This window comes from Amblyomma americanum, chromosome 8 (assembly GCF_052857255.1).
Source record: "Amblyomma americanum isolate KBUSLIRL-KWMA chromosome 8, ASM5285725v1, whole genome shotgun sequence".
NCBI lineage: Eukaryota > Metazoa > Arthropoda > Arachnida > Ixodida > Ixodidae > Amblyomma > Amblyomma americanum.
This window is the reverse complement of record NC_135504.1, coordinates 43,773,163-43,795,113: the sequence shown is the minus strand read 5'-3', so window position 1 is coordinate 43,795,113 and position 21,951 is coordinate 43,773,163. Positions and strand designations below refer to the sequence as shown.

At 42.1% G+C, this 21,951-nt stretch overlaps 1 long non-coding RNA gene across 3 annotated transcripts; it reads right to left on the bottom strand.

The window, feature by feature from the left end:
- Positions 1-2,131: 2,131 nt before the first annotated feature.
- LOC144100269 (uncharacterized) lies at positions 2,132-11,720 on the bottom strand. Of its 3 annotated transcripts, none has more exons than XR_013307580.1 (4): positions 11,505-11,720; positions 11,297-11,352; positions 6,879-6,936; positions 2,132-2,537 (listed from the first exon to the last, which is right to left on the bottom strand). It is a non-coding gene; the product is annotated as an uncharacterized LOC144100269 (long non-coding RNA). The 3 variants fall into 3 exon arrangements; XR_013307581.1 differs by having other exon boundaries at positions 11,510-11,720; XR_013307582.1 differs by having other exon boundaries at positions 11,585-11,720.
- Positions 11,721-21,951: the final 10,231 nt, after the last annotated feature.

Sequence of the window (21,951 nt, the reverse complement as noted above, 5' to 3'; positions counted from 1 at the left end):
AGAAACATGATATATATATATATATATATATATATATATATATATATATATATGTGTGTGTGTGTGTGTGTGTGTGTGTGTGTGTGTGTGTGTGTGTGTGTGTAGTGCTGCTCAGTGGGATAATAATACTTCAATTAATCTATATATATTTTGCGTTTTTTATAGAGTATACATCTAATCTGTATAATCTGTCAAGATTGGCAGCGGTTCCTTGATTTTCTTCTCTCTTGGGTAGCGAGAGCATTGACTTCGTACCCTGCTTCCGTGATTGATCTGCGAGATATCGACACGCTGGATGTTATTGCTATCTGGGATAGGTCACCACTGTTAATGCTTTCTTAACGTTGCCTGCGTAGAGTGCGGCGCCTGCAAATGAGGCAGCATTCATAAATATGAATTCCTTTTCGGTGTATTAGGCTGGTCTCAATCTCTTGCCGGGGCGAACCCAAGCAGCACAGGTCATCGGCCCAATATTGCAACAGGATGGCCCCATCCTAGTCCTTTGTAAGGCCGACCTTTGCCAATACGATTACGATATTGGGCCAATTACTTGTGCTGCTTGGGAAGCTTCGGGTCCCGGTTTTCGGGATTCGGGCTTTCCCGGTACAGCTTCAGATCGCAAGGTAGTGGAGGCGAACGCGTTGTCCTAGCGATAGATAACAAAGAGGCTTATGACAATGTGAGCCACCGACGAATCTTGGAAGGACTAGTAAACACAAACTGTGGGGAGCAAACGTGCTATTATGGAGGAAAGAAACAGGAACAACGTGGTGCCTACGCGCTCCTCTGTTGTAATTTTTTTCATCCTGAGTAGTAAGAAAAAGACGTTAGAACCGTCCTGGTATGTGTCATGGGCTACTTAGCATCTTTTTGATAAAACCGAAGTAAGAACATGCTGAAAGGAGATGCGAACGGTGGAGCCTGTATGCACCGCCCTGTTCGCCTTTCTTTCTATCGCCCCTGAAAAATTCCGCACGAAGATTCCTGCACCAAAAAACAGCATAGCTATATCTCGGAAAGCTGGGAACACTAACTTTTCACCTCCTGAAACAGAGGACCTGTAAGGAAAGGGTAATCTCAACCACTCTCTTCACTACCACCATGATCGGCCTCGCAAGAAAACTTCAATACATTCAAAGTATAAGACGTGAATTTTACATGGATGATATCCCGATATTGTTAACTAAGGGCTCCCTGGCCAAAAAACAGGAACGGCTCTAAACAGCAGCCACAGCAGAAGAACAATCCTCGCACCAAAGTGCACTGCAGGGCTCACCGGACAAATCTGAAAACACAAAAGCATAAGAATATGGAAAGGGAGAGGAAACCAAGCAGTGCTCATGGACCACCTTGGCACAGCACAGCCGCTGTGCTCATGGGCCACCTTGGCACCGCACTGAACGTGATCGACTATTTTTTTCGCTCGCTGGAAAGTTTAGGGTGAGGAGTTTTGTAACTTTGAATACATGTAACGCACAGAACGCACTGTAACGCACAGAACGAAAATCGTGAATTTTTCTCCTTTTTTCTTTCATTCAAATTTTGCGAATCAAAGATAATTTTCTTTACTAAGCGACATATATTCTGTATTCTGCGTATCATTGAAAACAATAATATATTTGCTACACAATGATGTGCTGGAATGAAACAATTTTTTTAATGAATTGGTTAAGAAGCCTTATGCGCACGAGCCGAAATTTCCCGTTTTCGCGTTTTACAGATTCGCGTTTTACGGAAGGGGCGTTCAAAGCTCCCCTTGTACACCGTATGTGCGATTTTTCTCCTGCGGAATGTAAACATTCGAGTCACAACATGATTTTTTTATAGACGGTAAAAAAAGCTGAGGTTCTAATTTTTCTTTTCCTGTGGCGATCTGGTCTTGCTTTACTGCGAAATCGCAAAAGTAACGTTTTGCGTTCTGTTGTGATATAGGCATGTTTCTTGAAGAAAACTACACCGTTTCTTGAAGACCGGGTCGAACATCTTCGCTTCAAAATATTTAGCGATCACACAAAATTTTCATAGAAAAAACAAATGCGGATGGAACCTCGGTTGCCATCCTTGTCTGAACACATCCGTATGCTGGTATTATTACATGCATTTTTTATTCTTTATGAATATTTTTCTTTACTTTTTATGTCAATCGTTCATTGTCATGCATGACAAATTCTTGAAGAGATCATGCGAAGACGTGCTTACCATAACACAGTATGTCCCATCTGCCGAAAAATTTTATAGTCGCCTGTGATCCTTCTGTGCAATCAGGTTTTCGTCAACGTAGTTATTCGGAATCTTAAGCGTCTGCTTTTAAAATAGAGCGCAATATCCACCGAGCCTATTTTATTTGCTCCCTTTTATAGAAAGTATGCAGACCTGCATATTCAGCATACGTAACGTTGTGTGCCTGCTCCCAACTATTCAATATAAGCTGGGACGAAAGAGTCTTGATGCAGGCAGAACAGGTAGTTCCGATTCATCCTCCTTCTCCGGCATATACATCCTGGATGGCAGGGCAATTTCCACTGTCCAGGGTGACACTAGAAAGTTGTAAACAGAGCAATGCGTTAAAATAAAAATGCGGGAAGGCTTTTGTACATACAAGAGAATGTTTATCTAATCACATTGAAACACGGCCTGCGTAAGGAAAATTAGTTTTTCTTACACGAATGAGAACCTTTCATGCGAAGTGCGTACTGTGCTTTCATACCGAATGTTTGTGCTGATTTATGGTCCTCATATTGTAATGCTGTTATAGGTAAGAGGGGACTTTGTGCAGGATTAAGCGGAATATTGGCTTCAACAAATGGGTAGAGATTTTCATGAGATATTTCTCGATAACTTCGTAATGTGCTGATTCGAATGATTTGCTTTAAGAAATAAGTAAAAAACACACGACGTCCATCTCTTCCCAGAGAGCAGGTTGTAGCAAAAAATTGGAGAGCCATTTAAGCTTCGCCTTTGAGGGTAGGGCCTGATAACGGTAATGGGGACCTCACCTAGCTGGGATCTGCAGAGGACTCATTCCACAATTCGCGTGTCGTTGAACGAGGCTTCTTTAGTGCACGCTGTCGTCTGCAACACCGTCAAACTTAGGTAGCTGGTGGGATCAGACCTTTGTGCAGACGCTAATTTACCATATTTAGTCCTTTTAAGCAGGCAGTGCATGAACCGCGAGATTCCGCTTTCTGGTTTTTTCTATTTTTGTGGAGTAAATAACCAAAATGCATGAGCTCAAAAAAAGCCCTTGCTGTGTTTCTCTTAATGTATACTCTCGGAGGTTTGCAGCTAAAGTTTTCAGAGGTTCGCGGTAGCGCGATGCATACCCATGCCCACTAATGCCTCAAACCTGAACTTCCGATCTAGCTCGGGAACTCAAGATAGATCCAGAGCACGGCGGCTTTCGATAGACATAAGTGACGCTGAAAAGCCATCTCTGGCTTGTCAAAAGGGTCAATGTAGTGACGCGTCGGTTGGTACCGTGCCATCTACATGTGAAGGTGGCACATGCTGCCAGACAGTGCACCTGATAATGAGGGGGGGGGGGGGCGCTCTGGCTGTTAATACAGTTTTTTAATAGCGAAAGCATGTTTGCATCCTTTAAACGAAAACATTCTTGGGGGATTCCGCGAATACTGATCTGGCCACTTATCGCCTTCCACCCCCCTATCTCTTCCCTCTCGTATATTCTCTCTCCCTCCTCTTGTCTCAACGAAGGAAGAGAGATTTTACACTATGGACTTTGTCAACTGCCAACTTTTGTAGGCTGCCGCCACCTGCCGAGTTTGTCAGCTGGCAACGGAATTGATGCACTTGAATCGATGTATATTACCTTGGGTATTTAAAGGAAAAAAATGGTTTATACTTTAAGAGGGCTTACCGTCTCAAAGCGACTCAGGATACAAGGGACGCTGTAGTGAAGCGCTCCGGAAATTTCGAACACATGGGGTTCTCTAACGTGGACTGATATCGCACAGTACACTGGCCTCTAGAATTTCCACTCCATCAAAATTCGCCCCCACGCCGAGCGCAGTAGCCACTTTTGATAGGCTTTCCGCTAAAAAGACATTCACAGGAAAAAATGAGGTAGAGACGACAGGAAAGAAGCGCAACTTTCAACTTTTATCAAGACTTAAGAAGCCAGGCACACATATGTATCCACAGAGACGAGCTCCATCAAAGAGCGTGAACCTAACAAACAAACAAGAGAAAGAGCAATGGGGCATGTCTAAGTGAGATTATAAAAAGCCAATAAGGTAAACATATCAACACGTGCCGAGGAAGGGTAAAAAAGCATTCACATGGGTTGACAACAATGCGTAACAACATGAGAATACAGGGCTGCATGAAAAATGACAGCGAAAAGAAACAAGTGCATAACAGCGTGAAAATATGCATAACAACAGAAAAACATTTTTAAATTTAAAAAAAACATGAGAGACGGGGATAAAAACCCAGTTAAGGGCGGCAAAAAAGATAAAAATCAATTAAAAACAAACTAAAATACAGAGCAGCGACCGGATTGAGAGACTAGATGTAACTATTCAAAAAGGATAGTTCATTCCAAGAAAGGTGAATAGAAGGCGTGCTAACGCACTTGTCTTTCTTTAACTCAATGAAAAAGTCTTCAATTACTTCGCTCTAGGTCTTATCCTGACCTTTCTCGAGAAACATAGTTTCATTAAACTTGGGGTAGCAGTTTCGGCAACTGCTGCAGTGTAACGGAAGCTTTCCTCCAGATTTGTTCTTCAAGGTGACGTTGTGCTTGCGGGTGAGCTCATTGAAACATTTCCCGGTTTTCCCCACATACACTTTGCCACACGTCACTGTGCATTGTGTGTACACGGTTTGGTGCTGGACATTACAGGCCTTCTTAAAACGCTTCTTGGTCACCATCGGACATAATTTCGCCAATTTGTTATTTGATTCCGGGAAGATTTTCACTTACAACAGGCGGGAATTTGTACGGGTTCGTCAGTCGCACCGGTTCCACGCGAAATATTTTTGGCATCATTTTCCCGCATCTTGAAGCCAGCTTGCAGGGCACATGGATAGCACGTATTTTCAGATACGTCGATGAATATCTTATCCATCTTAATGTACCTACACACTCTGCCGCAGATACACTTGTAAACCAAACTCTCACTGCTTGTGGTTCTTTAGCGAGGGGTCTGAAATTCACGCATGAACGTGCATATCAAGATCGACTCCCGTTTCTTGATCTACAACTTATTTTTACAGATGCTCATGTGTTTTAGGCTTATCAGCTGTGCTCATAGAAGTCACTTTTGTCCTTTGGTAGTGCCCACTCCAAGATGGTAAAGCGTGGCATAGTATCTCTTTGAATGAAATCTACATAAGAAAAATCACGCGCGCACAAGATAGGTGAAAGCTTCCAGTGCCAGACCGACCAAATTTTATCTGCAGGTTACCTAGCCCATCTCGTCACCGGCATGTCTGAAAACATTTTGCAAAAAATTAGAAAACCGGACTATGCTAAACGGGAGAGAGAACATAAACCTGTGCAGGTAATGCGTTACCTGCACGGTCTTTCACACAATTTGAAGAAACTTGCATGCCGTCACGGTGTTAAGCTGGTTTTTCGGCTCTCTGCAAACTGGCGAAATTATTTTCAATGGTGAGGAAGAAACGTGTTAAAAAGGCTTCAAGCATCGAACCACGTACACACAATGGACTGCCAAGGTTGTGTATGAGATTTACTTGACGTGCGGCAAAGTGTATGTGGGGAACACCGGGAAATGTTTCAATGAGCGCGCCAGCAAGCACAACCTTACCCTAAAGAAAAAATTTGGAGGTAACCTTCTGTTACACTGCAGCAATTGCCAAAAATGCTACCCCAAGTTTAATGAAGCTAAGTTTCTATCTAAGGCTGACGCAAAGACCTAGAGAGAACAAATTCAGGCTTTTTTCATTAGCCTAGGAAAAGAGAAGTAAATTAGCACGCCTTCTGCTAACATTTATAAGAATGAACTATCATTTTTGGATGGTTACATCTAGTCTCTCAACCCGTTCGGTGCTCTGTATGTTAGTTTGCTTTTAGAATTTTAAATGTGCTTATGTCAATTTTGCCGCCCTTTACACGGTTTTTATCCCAATCTTTCTTGTTTATTTTCATTGTCAGAATCTTTTCATGTTGTTATGCACTTGTTTCTTTTCACTGTCAGCTTTCATAAAGCTCTGTATTCTCATGTTTTTATGCAATATTTTCGGCCCATGTGAATGCTCTTTTACCATGCCTCGGCACCTGTTGATATATTCTTGGGTTTTTATAATCTCAATTAGATATGCACCATTGGTCCTTCTCTTGTTTGGTTGTTAGGTTCCCGATCTTTGATGCGGCTCGTTTCTGTATATCGGTGGATATATAAGTATGCCTGGCTTCTTTTGTCGTCATTTCAGTTTAAAGTTGCGCTATTTTCCTGACGTCTCTACCGTGTTTTTCCTTGTGAAAATCTTTTTAGCGCATATCCCACCAAAAATGAATATGTACCAACTATCCCGTCAGCAAGCCTTACCATAACCACTAAGCCACCGCGGCGGCTCGGAAATCAATGTGAAATAAATAATTTCTCAAAAAAATTAACGTCTAACGGCTGACTCTGTAGATTTCGCAGTAAAGCGCAGGACTGCGTGGCTAAAAAAGCTGCTACAGCTTTTTCGGTCAAATGAGACTTTTAGAGTTTCCCAATTACACAGGCTTATAAGGCATCACAGCTGCGGTTTGTATATTATGTTTTCCTGTTCTATTTGAATCATATTTCTCAGCTTTTATATTCCGACTTCAATTGATTTTGTTAGTCACACACAGTAATGTGTTTGTGTCTGTTATTTACAAAAAAGTTTTAAAAAAATTCGCTTACTGCAGCTGGACAAAATCGCATGCTAGGCCGTGGCAGAAATTCTGGATTAAATCCGCCCCTGAAAGGACACAAATGAAATATATCCACAGCGATATACCTTTCTTATGAAAAATTTATTGCGTCTTATTTAATTCATGTTTTCTGAGCATTCTTACTGGAAAAGTAAAGATTTGCATTACTCAATGCATTTGTTACGTACAGAGCATTCGTAAGAGAGGAGAAAGGCAAGTTAATATTCACGGTCAAGGTACACTTGATTGTTTTCGTTCATATGTGTTCGTCACACAAATATTTTGTTCCCTTCTTGTCTGTTTCTCTGGAATCGTTCATTCGCTTTCCGGAAGACAAGCAAATTCGCAGGCGGTGAGCAGCCGGCCTACAAAAATAAATGCGAGAGCATAGAGCTAATTCATACCAAACGTAATATATTTTTGGGGTGTGTTCCCCTCACCGCGGTGCGCTTCTCATCAAGGCAGGGTACAAGGTGGCCGACCTGCGATGACGGTCGGGGGTTTCTTCGGCCCGCTTCGTGACCCGTTGAACCTCCGGTTTCGAGTTGAGCAGCGAGGCCTCCCACTGCGATTTTCACTAACTTTGCGAAGGTCTTTCACCTAAATCCCACAGTTTCCTGTTCTCGCTATTACAGCGTGCTATTCTTGGTTCAGTTGTCTACGTGCGGACACGTTTTTGTCTACGTGCGGACACGTCTACGTGCGGACACGCAATAATTGTTCCGCACGCTAGGTTGTGAATGGTTCTCTATCACAAACCGTGACCATTTTTTCGTCTATGACAGAGAGGTGTAAATTATCGCCACTTCGCTTTGCACTCTAATTTATGGTGCTCTGTTTCAGCATTCTGCAGAGTCATGTACAACATTCTCCGACAAAAATTTTGAAAATTTGGATTATTGTAAGATGCTCTATTGAAAATACTGAAGGCAATAATCTATTCTTCTGATACGTAGTAAAATATTTAATTTTAGGTATTTCCATCGATCGCATCCAGAAATTGTGGCTGCCATAATAACCAATGGGGAATGCTTTTGACGATAGTAAAAGCGTTTGCAGAAAAAGTTCAAGATTGCCATCGGGTCAACTGCGGACATATTGATTTTTATGGTGAAATCTTTCATTATATGAGAAAATTGCGTTGAAAAATGGTTTCCCGCTCAATAATGCTTTTGTTCAAAATTGTCAGATATGAGTGCCATTCGAGGTTTCCTTATAGCGAGACCAAAAGATCAGCTGGTGCAGATGATCTGGCGTTTTCTGCGCAGGCAAGCCTAGCGTGGACGAAGTTGTTCGCTTAACTGAGCTGTCAGACAGTCAAAGCAGTAAGTTTTGACAGACTGATTATGTCCTCTAACTTCACTACCGTGCTTGTTTGTGTGGGTCTATGCAGGAGGTCTATTTTTAATTGCGGTTTCACGCAGTCCGTTTTTCAACGCTGATCATATTTTCAGTGTCACCAGAAAACACTAATGCGAAAACTTCATTTCGAGACTTTTCCCTCCTACTATTTACCGCTCGATTTACTTTCAATTGCCAGGACATGATGTCTTTATCCGGGTGCAAAAAAATGTTACTTTTACCTCGCACTAAGGCTCTCATCTACAATGTGCATACGGAACCATTACCTGTGAAGGCTTAGCTTCAGAAAAAGGGTCAATTTTTTGTCATCTCTGAATTTCCGCCTCTATAATTTTCATGAAACAATTGAATAATGTTTCATCGATAACAATATTGTACACATCTGTACATATGAGGTCGTACAGCAAGGCATTGTTAATTTATGCTTGAAAAATTCTGTAGAAATGTCATCCCCCACTTTATCAGACAGAGCTTTCACGAACAACTGGCAAGGTTGTAAGAAGCAGGCTACCCAGCTGCTATCTGTGTTTCTGTCGCTGAAGGCCTACTGAAGAAGAAGCGCCAGGAACATGAACTACCGTGTGTGCCTTCAGAACGAAAGAAAGACAAAATTGTCGTCATTCCTTACTTTCATTGCCTGTCCCACAATATGAAGAAAATTGGGACGAAAGCGAATGTTCGCGTGGATTTTTCAGCCTCTGAAAAACTAAGCACGCTATCCAAAAAAAAAAAATGCTTTGCCCGCCGATACGCGTTTACAAAAGCTGCAGTACGCCATTAACAGGGGAAATTCGTGAAATGCACAGAAGGCATTGTTTATGACATCCCACTTTATTGTGGCAAGCGGTATGTTGGTCAATCTGGTTGTTGCTTGCATGAGAGGTTTCGTGAACATAAAAACAACATGAGAACTTTTACTGGCAGTAACCTGGCTTTGCACTGTAAGGAGTGTGGTTGTGTGCCACTTTTGAATAAGTGCTCGATAGTGGCCAGACGCCGGGATCAGTTAACACGTCAGATTATTGAAGCAGCGCGTATCGCGGCTTTCGAAGATAACTGTGCCAGCAAGACGTAAATCTCCCTGTCCAAAAAATGAGCTGGCCTTCTTAGACAATCGTTTATTCGCATATGTGCGTAGTTCCTCATTAATCTGATTTTCATTATTTTTTCCGGACGCATGCGCCTGTTTCCCCTCTCGGATCATGTTCGTCTTGGTCACCGAGGTTTCTGTCAGTCGGAAGTTAGCGCCTGTGTTGTGTGCGTCTTTCTTTGTGCCTTGTCCCGTTTTACGCTACACTCACATAACATTGTTCATCAATAGGTTTGGTTTGATTTGGCTTATGGCGGTCTAGCGTCCCACAGCGGTTCAGGCTATGAGGGACGCCGTAGTGAAGGGCTCCGGAAATTTCAACCACTTGGGGTTTTTTAACGTGCACTGACATCGCACAGTACGCGGGCCTCTAAAATTCTAAGGACGCAATTTTGTTTTGGGATTTCTTGACGCGGACCTTGAAATGGCGAATTTATTTGACTTCTCATACATTCGATACCTCCCCGCAGTGCATTGAGTTGATGAACCTCTTGATATGTTTTTTTTTCTCACTAGACTATACACCTTATGGAGAACTAGAAGGAGGGATCGGAATGGCAAATAAGTTGTTTCGACAAAATTTGATTTCTGCCAAATGTTTGTTGAACTGAGTATTGTGTAGGAACATAACGACTTTATACCGGAGTGGCACTCCTTATTGGTGATGTGATCAGCCTTACCACCCGTGCAGTGGTCTGCTGCTGTGTCTTTTTGAGGTGTCTTTCGTGGCTTTTCCTAAAACCTTTGCAAATTGCTCATATAAATATAACACACTTTCAGTGTAGTGAATGGGATGTTTTAAAATATGCGGTGATAGCCTAGTGTTTTCTTGCAGTGGCCAGAGAATGAAGATCTCTTTGGGCAGCCGCGGGTTCGAATCCCAGTCGCAGCAGTGTCCATTTTGGTCATTTATTTATTTAGGGCTTCGCCAAGCTCTATCTAAAGGTCAAACCTCACAAAAACCTTTCTGCCGCTATGGCATCGTGTCGTAGTGTTTCGAGTATAAATAATATATGTTGTTTACGAAAAAAGCCTCTTTGCCTAAATTTCACAATGTAGCACAAAAATAATAAACGTGCTCAGTAGGAAAATAGAATAAAGTTATAAAATACGCATATTTGCTTTAATATGGAAACACATTTAGTATTCCAAGTTACACAACTTTTCACGGTAAACATTCCGGTCAGCAAGAAAGAAAAAACAAATGCCCGCACGCAAAGATTTGGGCTACTGCGCAGTGTAGAGTCAAGGTGGACACCTCGCCATCCTGCAGCTAACTCTACGCTACAGTGCTGGTAGCAAGAAAAAGTTCAGAACATGCCCGATGCTTTCAAAGAAGCCCGAAAGCCGAGAATTTCTTCGGCAATGATGGAAACGAAAGGGAGAGAAGGGCACCGCTCAATAGTCCGAGCAAAGAGGAGAGATCATTGCTGTCCGAACCAAATAAAATCAATGGACCTCCTCTGTTTGCACAAAGCTGTAGCTCGCGTCCACTAAGTCAAGTTTCGGTGACTTGAAATCACAAGAAGAGCGTCGGTGGTTAGCAAGCTCAGCGCGGGAAGACGACGTAACTTTGGGCGCCATGCTTGAGCAATCGCTCGGTACTCACAGGTCTCGTGCGAAGCTTAAAAATACTCCATCATACGGCTGACGAAAATACCGACTCTGAACGCGAAGTAAAGTACTTTTGCATCACACCCAACGGCGCTACTTGCCCAGAAGCGACAGGGATTGCTCAGAATGGCATATCTGATGCCATCGTTCAAATTGAACCATTTGAATAGGCTCGATAAGTAAAGAGTTAAGCGCTGGCCATCTAAAAAGATCTCAGCGCTCCACTCGTTAAGGTGAACAATTCACAACCAAAAATACTATGACGCTCATTTCAATGGGGTGTCTTGTTTTGCTTATAGATTAGGGCCTTTTTGTGAAAATTTCAGCAATTTTGTACTTACTCGGAGATAGCAAGCAATGCGGCCAAAAGCAACAGGTAGATCCCACCTGGGCGCATCTAGATTGATAAGAAAAAGTTACAGGGATTAAAAGACGGCTCTCGCGATAAAGATAGACTTCAAGCAGTGGTCGTCAGCAAATTATTTTCCTTGTTAAAGCTTATTAGAACATATTTAGTGTTTCTTTACAGCAATAACAGCAGTACTCAACCCTACTGATGGCTCCTGTCGGCAATATTTAGTGCAAAGTCCTCAACAGCACCGGTAGAGATAACAATACAGGCAGCCTACTTGGTTGTTGCTGCAGCGCCTGCCTGGTTGTATACGTAATAAAAAATCAAGTGACGTCTAAGAGCACGGACTTTAAAAAAAATTGCACTTGTCTCACAGAGGTTATAACCGCTACCAACAGGCCGCTAAATGCTCAAGATGCATGCGATGATATTAGGCTCGGTTAATAGATGCGCTATGCCAATCATAATATTGAAACTTCTGTGTGACATCACATTTGCTTTATGTAAATTGCGTGGGCATTGTATAGCTTTCAGAAGAAGAATCCTTTTCATAGTCAGATAGCCATCAGAGGAGCAATAATGCATGTTCCCGCAGCTCCACGCGTCGCAATGGCAACAGTGCAATTCGGAGTTTCTTGTCGACGTTCCAGCACGATTTGTAATTGCGAAGAAAATTTGAAGAGTAAATTTTTCAGGATGAACTTTGTCTTTCAAGCATGCGTTTTCAATTTGACTCTTGAAAGTAGTGCAAAGAAGAGAGATGGACAGAAATTGAATATTAGGGGTCAAACTAATCGTTCAGGAAACTTTCAGCCTGCCTCACCAGGCCTAACTGTACTCCAGGCAGCTCCGCTGGAAATGGGGCGATGCAAGGGGCGCAAGATGAGAGGGCTGTGGGACCGTGTACCATGCGAGCAGAAAGGTATTTGCAGTACCCGGATACCCAGATTGAGGACGTTTTTAGACATGTCCACGATGATGACGACGTTATCGACCAGCGCCTTGTTCTAGTACGTTCGGCTTGAATGCATTGGTTACCGATTTCAAGGCATTTCGGCATGTATTGCAGCCCTTTGCGCAGCTGTAAAAAATGTAAATATTGTCCAGCTACAATTGTGCTGAGAGCTGACACTAGAGAAAACGAAAAATTGTTCCGTCGCACCACCGTGCGAAGGGTGTGCTCTTGGGGTGGGTGCGTTCATTACTTACTCTGTGCGGAATGATATTTTCCCGGGCGTGGAATTGCATTTGCATTCATATAGAAAATTCGAGATGTATAACGCTAAATATCCTATTATTTTGAAATTGAATAATTTTATTCAGTATTCACTGCGGCAACAACATGCTTAGCCATCCTCCAAACGTGCTTCTTGCCGCAGAATTAGCACAACATCCAGTAAAGTAATGATCCTAGCTTTTAAAAAATGCTTGCATAGAGTGGTGTTGAACGTCCAGCGGAACGCACCTCTCTGGCATTTGACGTTGGAATTGAAGCGCTTTTGGTTATTTAAAAAAATATAACTAAATTTGGCACCGTTATCTGAACTTTTATGTAAATTTCAGAGTGGCTTTTTCTTTTGCACTTGAATTGGTGGATGCTTATTAAAATAGATTTTAGACTATTCAAGTTGTCTCTGATGATGGAAATCAGTAAAAAGAAATTGTTGCACTTTTTTTTTGGTCATGCTCAGAACTTTCTGTGCTGTTTAGTGAAGATATTACTTAACAAATTAAAGGCAAACTGAAGTACGCAAATCAAGAATCTAACATTTCTTCAAAAATTAACTTAAAAGCAATACCGCGTATATATGAAAAAAATCTACAGCTTTATTCCACTACTGAAGGTCAAAATATTCATGCAAAAAGAAACGGAATACTTATACCGCCATCGTTTACGAAATGCGGAAGGGATGAAAACAACAATCGCGCAAAAAAAAAATCCGAGAAAAAAACGTAATTTTTTTTACGTTTGTTTAGTTTGTTAATGGCCTCGCTTGCTTATCCTTTTTGTCAAAGAAATTCAATAATGCAAATAACGGATGCTCTGATCTCTCCGGTTCACGATGACACCGAACGATTTTAAGATCTTTGAGTTCGCTTGCCACAAAGTCGTGGAATCCACGATGCGCCAGGACCATGAGAGATGCGATTTGCCCAGAGGGTTTTAACACTACACATGACAAAAACGTTTTGTTTCCATTTGCACTGTATTTTTGCTGTGACGTTTGCTACGAGACAAAAGAAGACCCGAGGTTCACGAGAAAGTATCAATTGAAAAATGGGAAATGTCTACCATATTGTCTATTTACTTTGCCACCTGCCCCCTCAAAGGCATATAGAACATGCGAAAATGAAAAAAAGATCAGTAGTTTGTCAGGAGAGGCTTTATGTCGAGTTCATTTTATTTTCCTCAATAAATTGCGCAGAATTTCTCCAGCCTAAATTTCGTACGCGTCTTAAATGCAAAGTTGAAATGCCTTCTAAAAGTAGTATTCGCTAGTTCCCGCATATTGTAGATGTCATAGAGAACAGAAAACACAGCATCAATTTTTTATCTCAGCTTAAGGTTTTGTTGGCACATATACGTAGAATTCTAAAAGCATCGGGAGATGAAATCATTTTCTGCTATTTTTTTGTGCCAAAGCGGTATTATGCTTTTTTTTATGTACACAGCTTGGAATATTCTTCGTTCCATTTGCAAAGAAAAACAGGTTCTGGAACAGTCTTGATGGCATTGCTCGGTCCGTATTGGTGCTTTGATGTCGCAAATTTAAAAAAAAAACAATAATTATATCTAAGGAAAGGAAATGGCACACTATCTGTCACACATATCGTTGGACACCTGAACCGCGCCGTAAGGAAAGGCATAAAGGAGGTAATGAAAGGAGAAAAGAAGAAAGAGGTGCATTAGTGGAGGGCTCCAGAATACTTTCGACCATCTGAGGATCTTTAACGTGCACTGACATCGCACAGTACACGGGTGGCTTTCCGTTGCGTCTCAATCAAAACGCGGCCTCCGTGGCCTGGATCGAAACGGGGAACTCTGGCCCAGTAGCCGAACTCCTTAACCACTGAACCACCGCGGCGGTCATCGACTGCTACACGGGGACGCTGGAAATGAAAACTAAATATCAAAAAAACATTTGCTGTCCAAGCATATGGTGAAACTACTTAAAAAAAAGGCGCCTTAGATAAGTAAACTAGCAGTTCTTGCACCAAATTCACGCCTATTAAAATCGTGTTCAGTGTTTCTTGAAAGAGCATGCGCAGCGCTTGACGTTTAGGTTCTTTTCAGTGTTTGTGAATAGAGCTCAGCGGCAATCGTATGCACTGCTATGCTACAGAACTCAGCGAGAAAGCTGTGTGAGTGCTTGTAAATGCTTATCAAAAAAGAAAATCGTTTCCGCCTGGTTATATCGTGTTGTGCACCCAGTACAGAAACCTTTATGAAATTTTTCATAACTCTGAAAAAATTTGAGAAATCAGTTTATCACCTATAGTATCAGGAACCAATTTCACTGCGTCCACTGTGTACCGGTCGTCTGAGCTGTGCGTAAAACAAATGAAAAACCTCGAACGGATTGCCACCCCGAAAGAAAGAATTTTTTGTGAGGTAAAATGGTCCAGCTGAGGTAGTCAAAAAATATCAGACAACGAATTGTTCGACATTGTCTTGAAAGCAAAAGTAGCGCTGGCGTAGAGGTAGAACATCCGCCTCGCGTGAAAGAGGACCGGGGTTCAAATCCTGGTGCCGCGCAATTCTCCACCGGGTTTAACAAAAAAAAAAATCCGCGTGTCGATGAAATTGCATTACCAGGCCTGGAGTGCGGCCTGATCTCGGTGACCAAAACCGACAACGCACTCCCTCACCAGAGCAGGATTTGGCCACCCTAGTGTAGTACTTGGCCACAACCTTCTATGAATAAACCAATTAACCCTCGGCCCTCAGTCCCCAGCGGCTGCAGAGCAACTGACCACGGCGGAGGTCAGACCTGTGACGCAGCGGAGGGTGCTAAGAATCTGTGGCTCCGGACGGGCCGCCATTAGAATCTGAACCTGGCAACGTTTAACGCTAGAACTTTAGCTAGTGAGGCTAGCCTAGCAGTGCTGTTTGAGGAAATAGCGGGAATTAAATGGGATGTGATAGGGCTTAGCGAAGTTAGGAGGACAGGTGATGCTTATACAGTACTAAAGGACGGACACATACTGTGCTATCACGGATTAGCGGATAGACGAGAACTAGGTGTGGGATTACTCATTAATCAGGATATAGCTGGCAACGTAGAGGAGCCCTATAGTATTAACGAAAGGGTAGCAGTTATTGCAATTAGGCTGAATAGGAGGTACAAGCTGAAAGTGGTGCAGGCCTACGACGCGCCTACATTCAGCCATGATGACCAGGACGTTGAAAGACTCTATGAAGACGTGGAATCGGCAATGAATAAAGTAAAATCACAGTACACTGTACTGATGGGCCACTTCAATGCGAAATTGAGCAAGAAGCAGGCTGACTACCACGCGGTAGGTGACTATGGGATAGGCTCTAGAAATAGCAGGGGAGAGTTATTAGTCGAATTCGCGGATAGAAATAATTTACGGATCATGAATGCCTTCTTCCACAAACGAGAAAACAGGAAGTGGACCTGGAAGAGCCCCAATGGTGAGATTAAAAATGAAATCGACTTCATACTATGCGCTAAACCTGGCATCACTGAGGATGTGGCCGTCCTCGGAAGGGTGCGTTGCTGCGACCATTGAATGGTAAGGTCTAGAATTAGCTTAGACTTGAAGAGGGAACGGAAGAAGCTAGCGAAGAAGAAGACCATTAACGAGTTAGCCGTAAGAAGGAAAGCACAGGGGTTTAGGATAGCGCTGGAAAACAGATATTCGGCTTTAACTGAGGAAGATGATCTTGATGTTCATTCAATGCACGATAACCTGACATAAATAATTACGGAGTGCGCAATAGAAGTAGGCGGTAGGACAGTTCGAAAAGATACCGGGAAGCTATCTCAGGTGACGAAAGATCTGATTAAGAAGCGCCAAAACACGAAGGCATCTAACACTACCGATAGAATAGAGCTAACGGAGCTATCAAAGTTAATATATAGGCGCAAGGAAGCCGACATAAGGAAGTTTAATATGGAGAGAATCGAGCATGCTATAAAGAACGGAGGTAGCCTAAAAACAGTGAAGAGGAAACTAGGCATAGGTAAAAACCAGATGTATGCATTAAGAGACAAGCAGGGCAATGTCATTAGCAATATGGATAAGATAGTTAACGTAGCCGAAGAGTTCTACACAGACCTGTACAGTAGCCAATGTAATCAGAGCGCTAATGAGAAAGACAGCAGTGCATAGCAATGCGTCATCCCGCCAGTAACGAAAGATGAAGTAAAGAAAGCCTTAGAAGCAATGAAAAGGGGAAAAGCAGCTTGGGAGGATCAGGTAACAGCAGATCTGTTGAAGGATGGAGGGGACATCGTGCTAGAAAAACTAGCCACCCTGTATACGCAATGCCTTATGATCTCGACTGTACCAGAAGCTTTGAAGAATGCAAACATTATCTTAATTCATTAGAAGGGAGACGCCAAGGACTTGAAAAATTACAGGCCGATCAGCTTACTATCCGTTGCCTACAAAGTATTTACTAAGGTAATCGCTAATAGAGTCAAGGCAACGTTAGACTTTAATCAACCAAATGATCAGGCAGGCTTTCGTAAAGGATTTTCCACAATAGATCATATTCACACTATCAATCAGGTGATAGAAAAATGCGCAGAATATAACCACCCTCTATATATAGCTTTCATTGATTACGAGAAAGCATTCGACTCAGTGGAAACCTCAGCAGTCATACAGGCATTGCGTAATCAGGGGGTAGAAGAGCCTTAAGTCAAAATACTGGAAAATATATGTAGCAACTGCACAGCTAATATAGTCCTCCATAAAGTCAGCAATAAAATTCCAATAAGGAAGGGCGTCAGGCATGGAGACACGATCTCGCCAATGCTGTTCACCGCATGTTTGCAGGAGGTTTTTCGAGGCCTGAAATGCGAACAGTTGGGAATAAGAATAAATGGAGAATACCTAAATAATCTGCGATTTGCTGATGACATTGCCTTGCTGAGTCACTCAGGAGGTGAACTGCAAATCATGATCAACGAGTTAGACAGGCAGACCAGATCGATGGGTCTAAAAATTAACATGCAGAAAACCAAGGTAATGTTCAACAGCCTAGCAAGGAAACAACAGTTCACAATTGGCAGCGAGAGCCTAGAAATTGTGCCGGAATACGTCTACTTAGGGCAGGTAGTGACAGCTGATCCGGATCATGAGAGGGAGATAACTAGAAGGATAAGAATAGGGTGGAGCGCATATGGAAAATTCTCGCAGATCATGAGTGGCAGTTTACCAATTTCCCTCAAGAGGAAAGTGTACAACAGCATAATCTTACCGGTACTCACCTACGGGGCAGAAACGTGGAGGCTAACGAAAAGAGTTCAGCTTAAGTTAAGGACAACGCAGCGAGCCATGGAAAGAAAAATGATAGGTATAACGTTAAGAAATCGGAAGCGGGCAGAGTGGGTGAGGGAACAAACACGGGTTAATGACATCCTGGTCGAAATCAAGAGAAAGAAATGGGCTTGGGCAGGGCATATAGTGCGAAGGCAAGATAACCGCTGGTCTTTAAGGGCAACGGAGTGGGTTCCAAGAGAAAGTAAGCGTAGCAGGGGGCGGCAGAAGGTTAGGTGGGCGGATGAGAATAAGAAGTTTGCAGGCAAAGGGTGGATGGAGCTGGCAAAGGATAGGGTTAATTGGAGAGACATGGGAGAGGCCTTTGCCCTGCAGTGGGTGTAGTAAGGCTGATGATGATGATGTCTGAAGTGGCATATTCGCTCCCCCTTATTTTTCTCAACAGTGATTACACAGACATTCACCGGAAAGCGATGGTTGATGACAACACGTTGACGCCGAACTTTTTTTTCAAACACGAAAGGGAAATGAGTAAATGGCGTGCAAGTCGTAGGTCGCGAATGCACGGCACTGGCCGATTAAAAAGTAGTAAACATCTCCACAGCGTCAACTAACGGGAAACAACGGAGAGGATTGTTTATCAGTGCTCTCCGTTCGGTGACTGTCGGCTTTCTTCGCACATACACTAAGTAGCTACACCGTAGCAGGCAAGTAGTCGAAGCGCTAAATGTCTTCTTTTCTGTTTCGTTTCGTTTTCTTCGCAGGGTGAAACCCCAGCACCTTGAAGAACATGCATTCACTATATATATATATATATATATATATATATATATATATATATATATATATATATATATATATATATATATATATATATATATATATATATATATATATATATATATATTAGCAGACAAGGCAAATGAAGTGAGGGGCTCGTTTGACAAACATATTAAGGAAGCTAACAGTCACCGAAATTAAGGTCCATAGGGGAATGTTTCTTTTTTTTAATATCTAATGCCAATCAATTAGTTTTTTTTAAAGAAAATTATAAAGCAGCAGAAAAAACAACCATGCCGCCGGTGGGATCCGAACCCACGACCTCCGAATATCGCGTCTGGTGCTCTTACCAACTTACCAAGTTGGTAAGAGCACCGGCGGCATGGTTGTTTTTTCTGCTGCTTTATAAATAATTTTCTTAAAAAAAAATAGTTGATTGGCATTAGATATTAAAAAAAAGAAACATTCCCCTATGCACCCTAATTTCGGTGACTGTTAGCTTCCTTAATATATATATATATATATATATATATATATATATATATATATATAATGTAATGTAAAATCACCAAGAATTGAAGAAACATAACAAGATATATATATATATATATATATCTATATATATATATATATATATATATATATATTAGCAGGCAAAGTTAAGGAAATGAGGGGCCCGTTTGATAAGCTTATGAAGGGCCAACAGTCACCGAAACCAAGGTGCAAAGGGGAATGTTTAATTTTTTTAAAATATGTAGTGCTGATCAGTGGGATAATAATACTTGGATTAATCTATCGCTTAAACAATTACTTACAAAACAGCAGAAAAAACAAACATGCCGCTGGTGGGATCCCAACCCACGACCTCTGAATACCGCGTCGGGTGCTCTACCAACTGAGCTACTGGGACGGCTGTCCAATCTGCTGCTTTATAAGTAATTTTCTTTAAGCGATAGATTAGTAGAAGTATTATTATCCCACTGATCAGAACTACACATTAAAACAATTAGACATTCCCCTATGCCCCGATGCTTTCGGTGACTGCTGGCTCCCTTCATAAGCCTATATATATATATATATATATATATATATATATATATATATATATATATATGTGTGTGTGTGTGTGTGTGTGTGTGTGTGTGTGTGTGTGTGTGTGTGTGTGTGTGTGTGTGTGTGTGTGTGTGTGTGTGTGTGTGTGTGTAGTGCTGCTCAGTGGGATAATAATACTTCAATTAATCTATATATATTTTGCGTTTTTTATAGAGTATACATCTAATCTGTATAATCTGTCAAGATTGGCAGCGGTTCCTTGAGTTTCTTCTCTCTTGGGTAGCGAGAGCAATGACTTCGTACCCTGCTTCCGTGATTGATCTGCGAGATATCGACACGCCGGATGTTATTGCTATCTGGGATCGGTCACCACTGTTAATGCTTTCTTAACGTTGCCTGCGTAGAGTGCGGCGTTTGCAAATGAGGCAGCATTCATAAATATGAATTCCTTTTCGGTGTATTAGGCTAGTCTCAATCTCTTGCCGGGGCGAACCCAAGCAGCACAGGTCATCGGCCCAATATTGCAACAGGATTGCCCCATCCTAGTCCTTTGTAAGGCCGACCTTTGCCAATACGATTACGATATTGGGCCAATTACTTGTGCTGCTTGGGAAGCTTCGGGTCCAGGTTTTCGGGATTCGGGCTTTCCTGGTACAGCTTCAGATCGCAAGGTAGTGGAGGCGAACGCGTTGTCCTAGCGATAGATAACAAAGAGGCTTATGACAATGTGAGCCACGGACGAATCTTGGAAGGACTAGCAAACACAAACTGTGGGGAGCAAACGTGCTATCATGGAGGAAAGAAACAGGAACAACGTGGTGCCTACGCGCTCCTCTGTTCTAATTTTTTTCATCCTGAGTAGTAAGAAAAAGACGTTAGAATCGTCCTGGTATGTGTCATGGGCTACTTAGCATCTTTTTGATAAAACCGAGGTAAGAACATGCTGAAAGGAGATGCGAACGGTGGAGCCTGTATGCACCGCTCTGTTCGCCTTTCTTTCTATCGCCCCTGAAAAATTCCGCACGAAGATTCCTACACCAAAAAACAGCATAGCTAAATCTCGGAGAGCTGGGAACACTAACTTTTTCACCTCCTGAAACAGAGGACCTCTAAGGAAAAGGGTAATCTCAACCAATCTCTTCACTACCACCATGATCGGCCTCGCAAGAAAATTTAAAAACATTCAAAGTATAAGACGTGAATTTTACACGGATGATATACCGATATTGTTAACTAAGGGCTCCCTGGCCAAAAAGCAGGAACGGCTCTAAACAGCAGCCACAGCAGTAGAACAATCCTCGCACCAAAGTGCACTGCAGGGCTCACCAGACAAATCTGAAAACACAAAAGCATAAGAATATGGAATGGGAGAGGAAACCAAGCAGTGCTCATGGACCACCTTGGCAGAGCACAGCCGCTGTGCTCATGGGCCACCTTGGCACCGCACTGAACATGATTGACTATTTTTTTCGCTCGCTGAAAAGTTTAGGGTGAGGAGTTTTGTAACTTTGAATACATGTAACGCACAGAACGCTATGTAACGGACAGAACGGAAATCGTGAATTTTTCTCCTTTTTTCTTTCATTCAAATTTTGCGAATCAAAGATAATTTTTTTTTACTAAGCGACATATATTCTGTATTCTGCGTATCATTGAAAACAATAATATATTTGCTACACAATGATGTGCTGTAATGAAACAATTTTTTTAATTAATTGGTTAACAAGCCTTATGCGCACGAGCCGAAATTTCCCGTTTTCGCGTTTTACAGATTCGCGTTTTCGCGTTTTACGGAAGGGGCGTTCAAAGCTCCCCTTGTACACCGTATGTGCGATTTTTCTCCTGCGGAATGTAAACATTCGAGTCGCAACATGATTTTTTTATAGACGGTAAAAAAAGCTGAGGTTCTAATTTTTCTTTTCCTGTGGCGATCTGGTCTTGCTTTACTGCGAAATCGCAAAAGTAACGTTTTGCGTTCTGTTGTGATATACGCATGTTTCTTGGAGAAAACTACACCGTTTCTTGAAGACCGGGTCCAACATCTTCGCGTCAATATATTTAGCGATCACACAAAATTTTCATAGAAAAAACAAATGCGGATGGAACCTCGGTTGCCATCCTTGTCTGAACACATCCGTATGCTGGTATTATTACATGAATTTTTTATTCTTTATGAATATTTTTCTTTACTTTTTATGTCAATCGTTCATTGTCATGCATGACAAATTCTTGAAGAGATCATGTGAAGACGTGCTTACCATAACACAGTATGTCCCATCTGTCGAAAAATTTTATAGTCGCCTGTGATCCTTCTGTGCAATCAGGTTTTCGTCA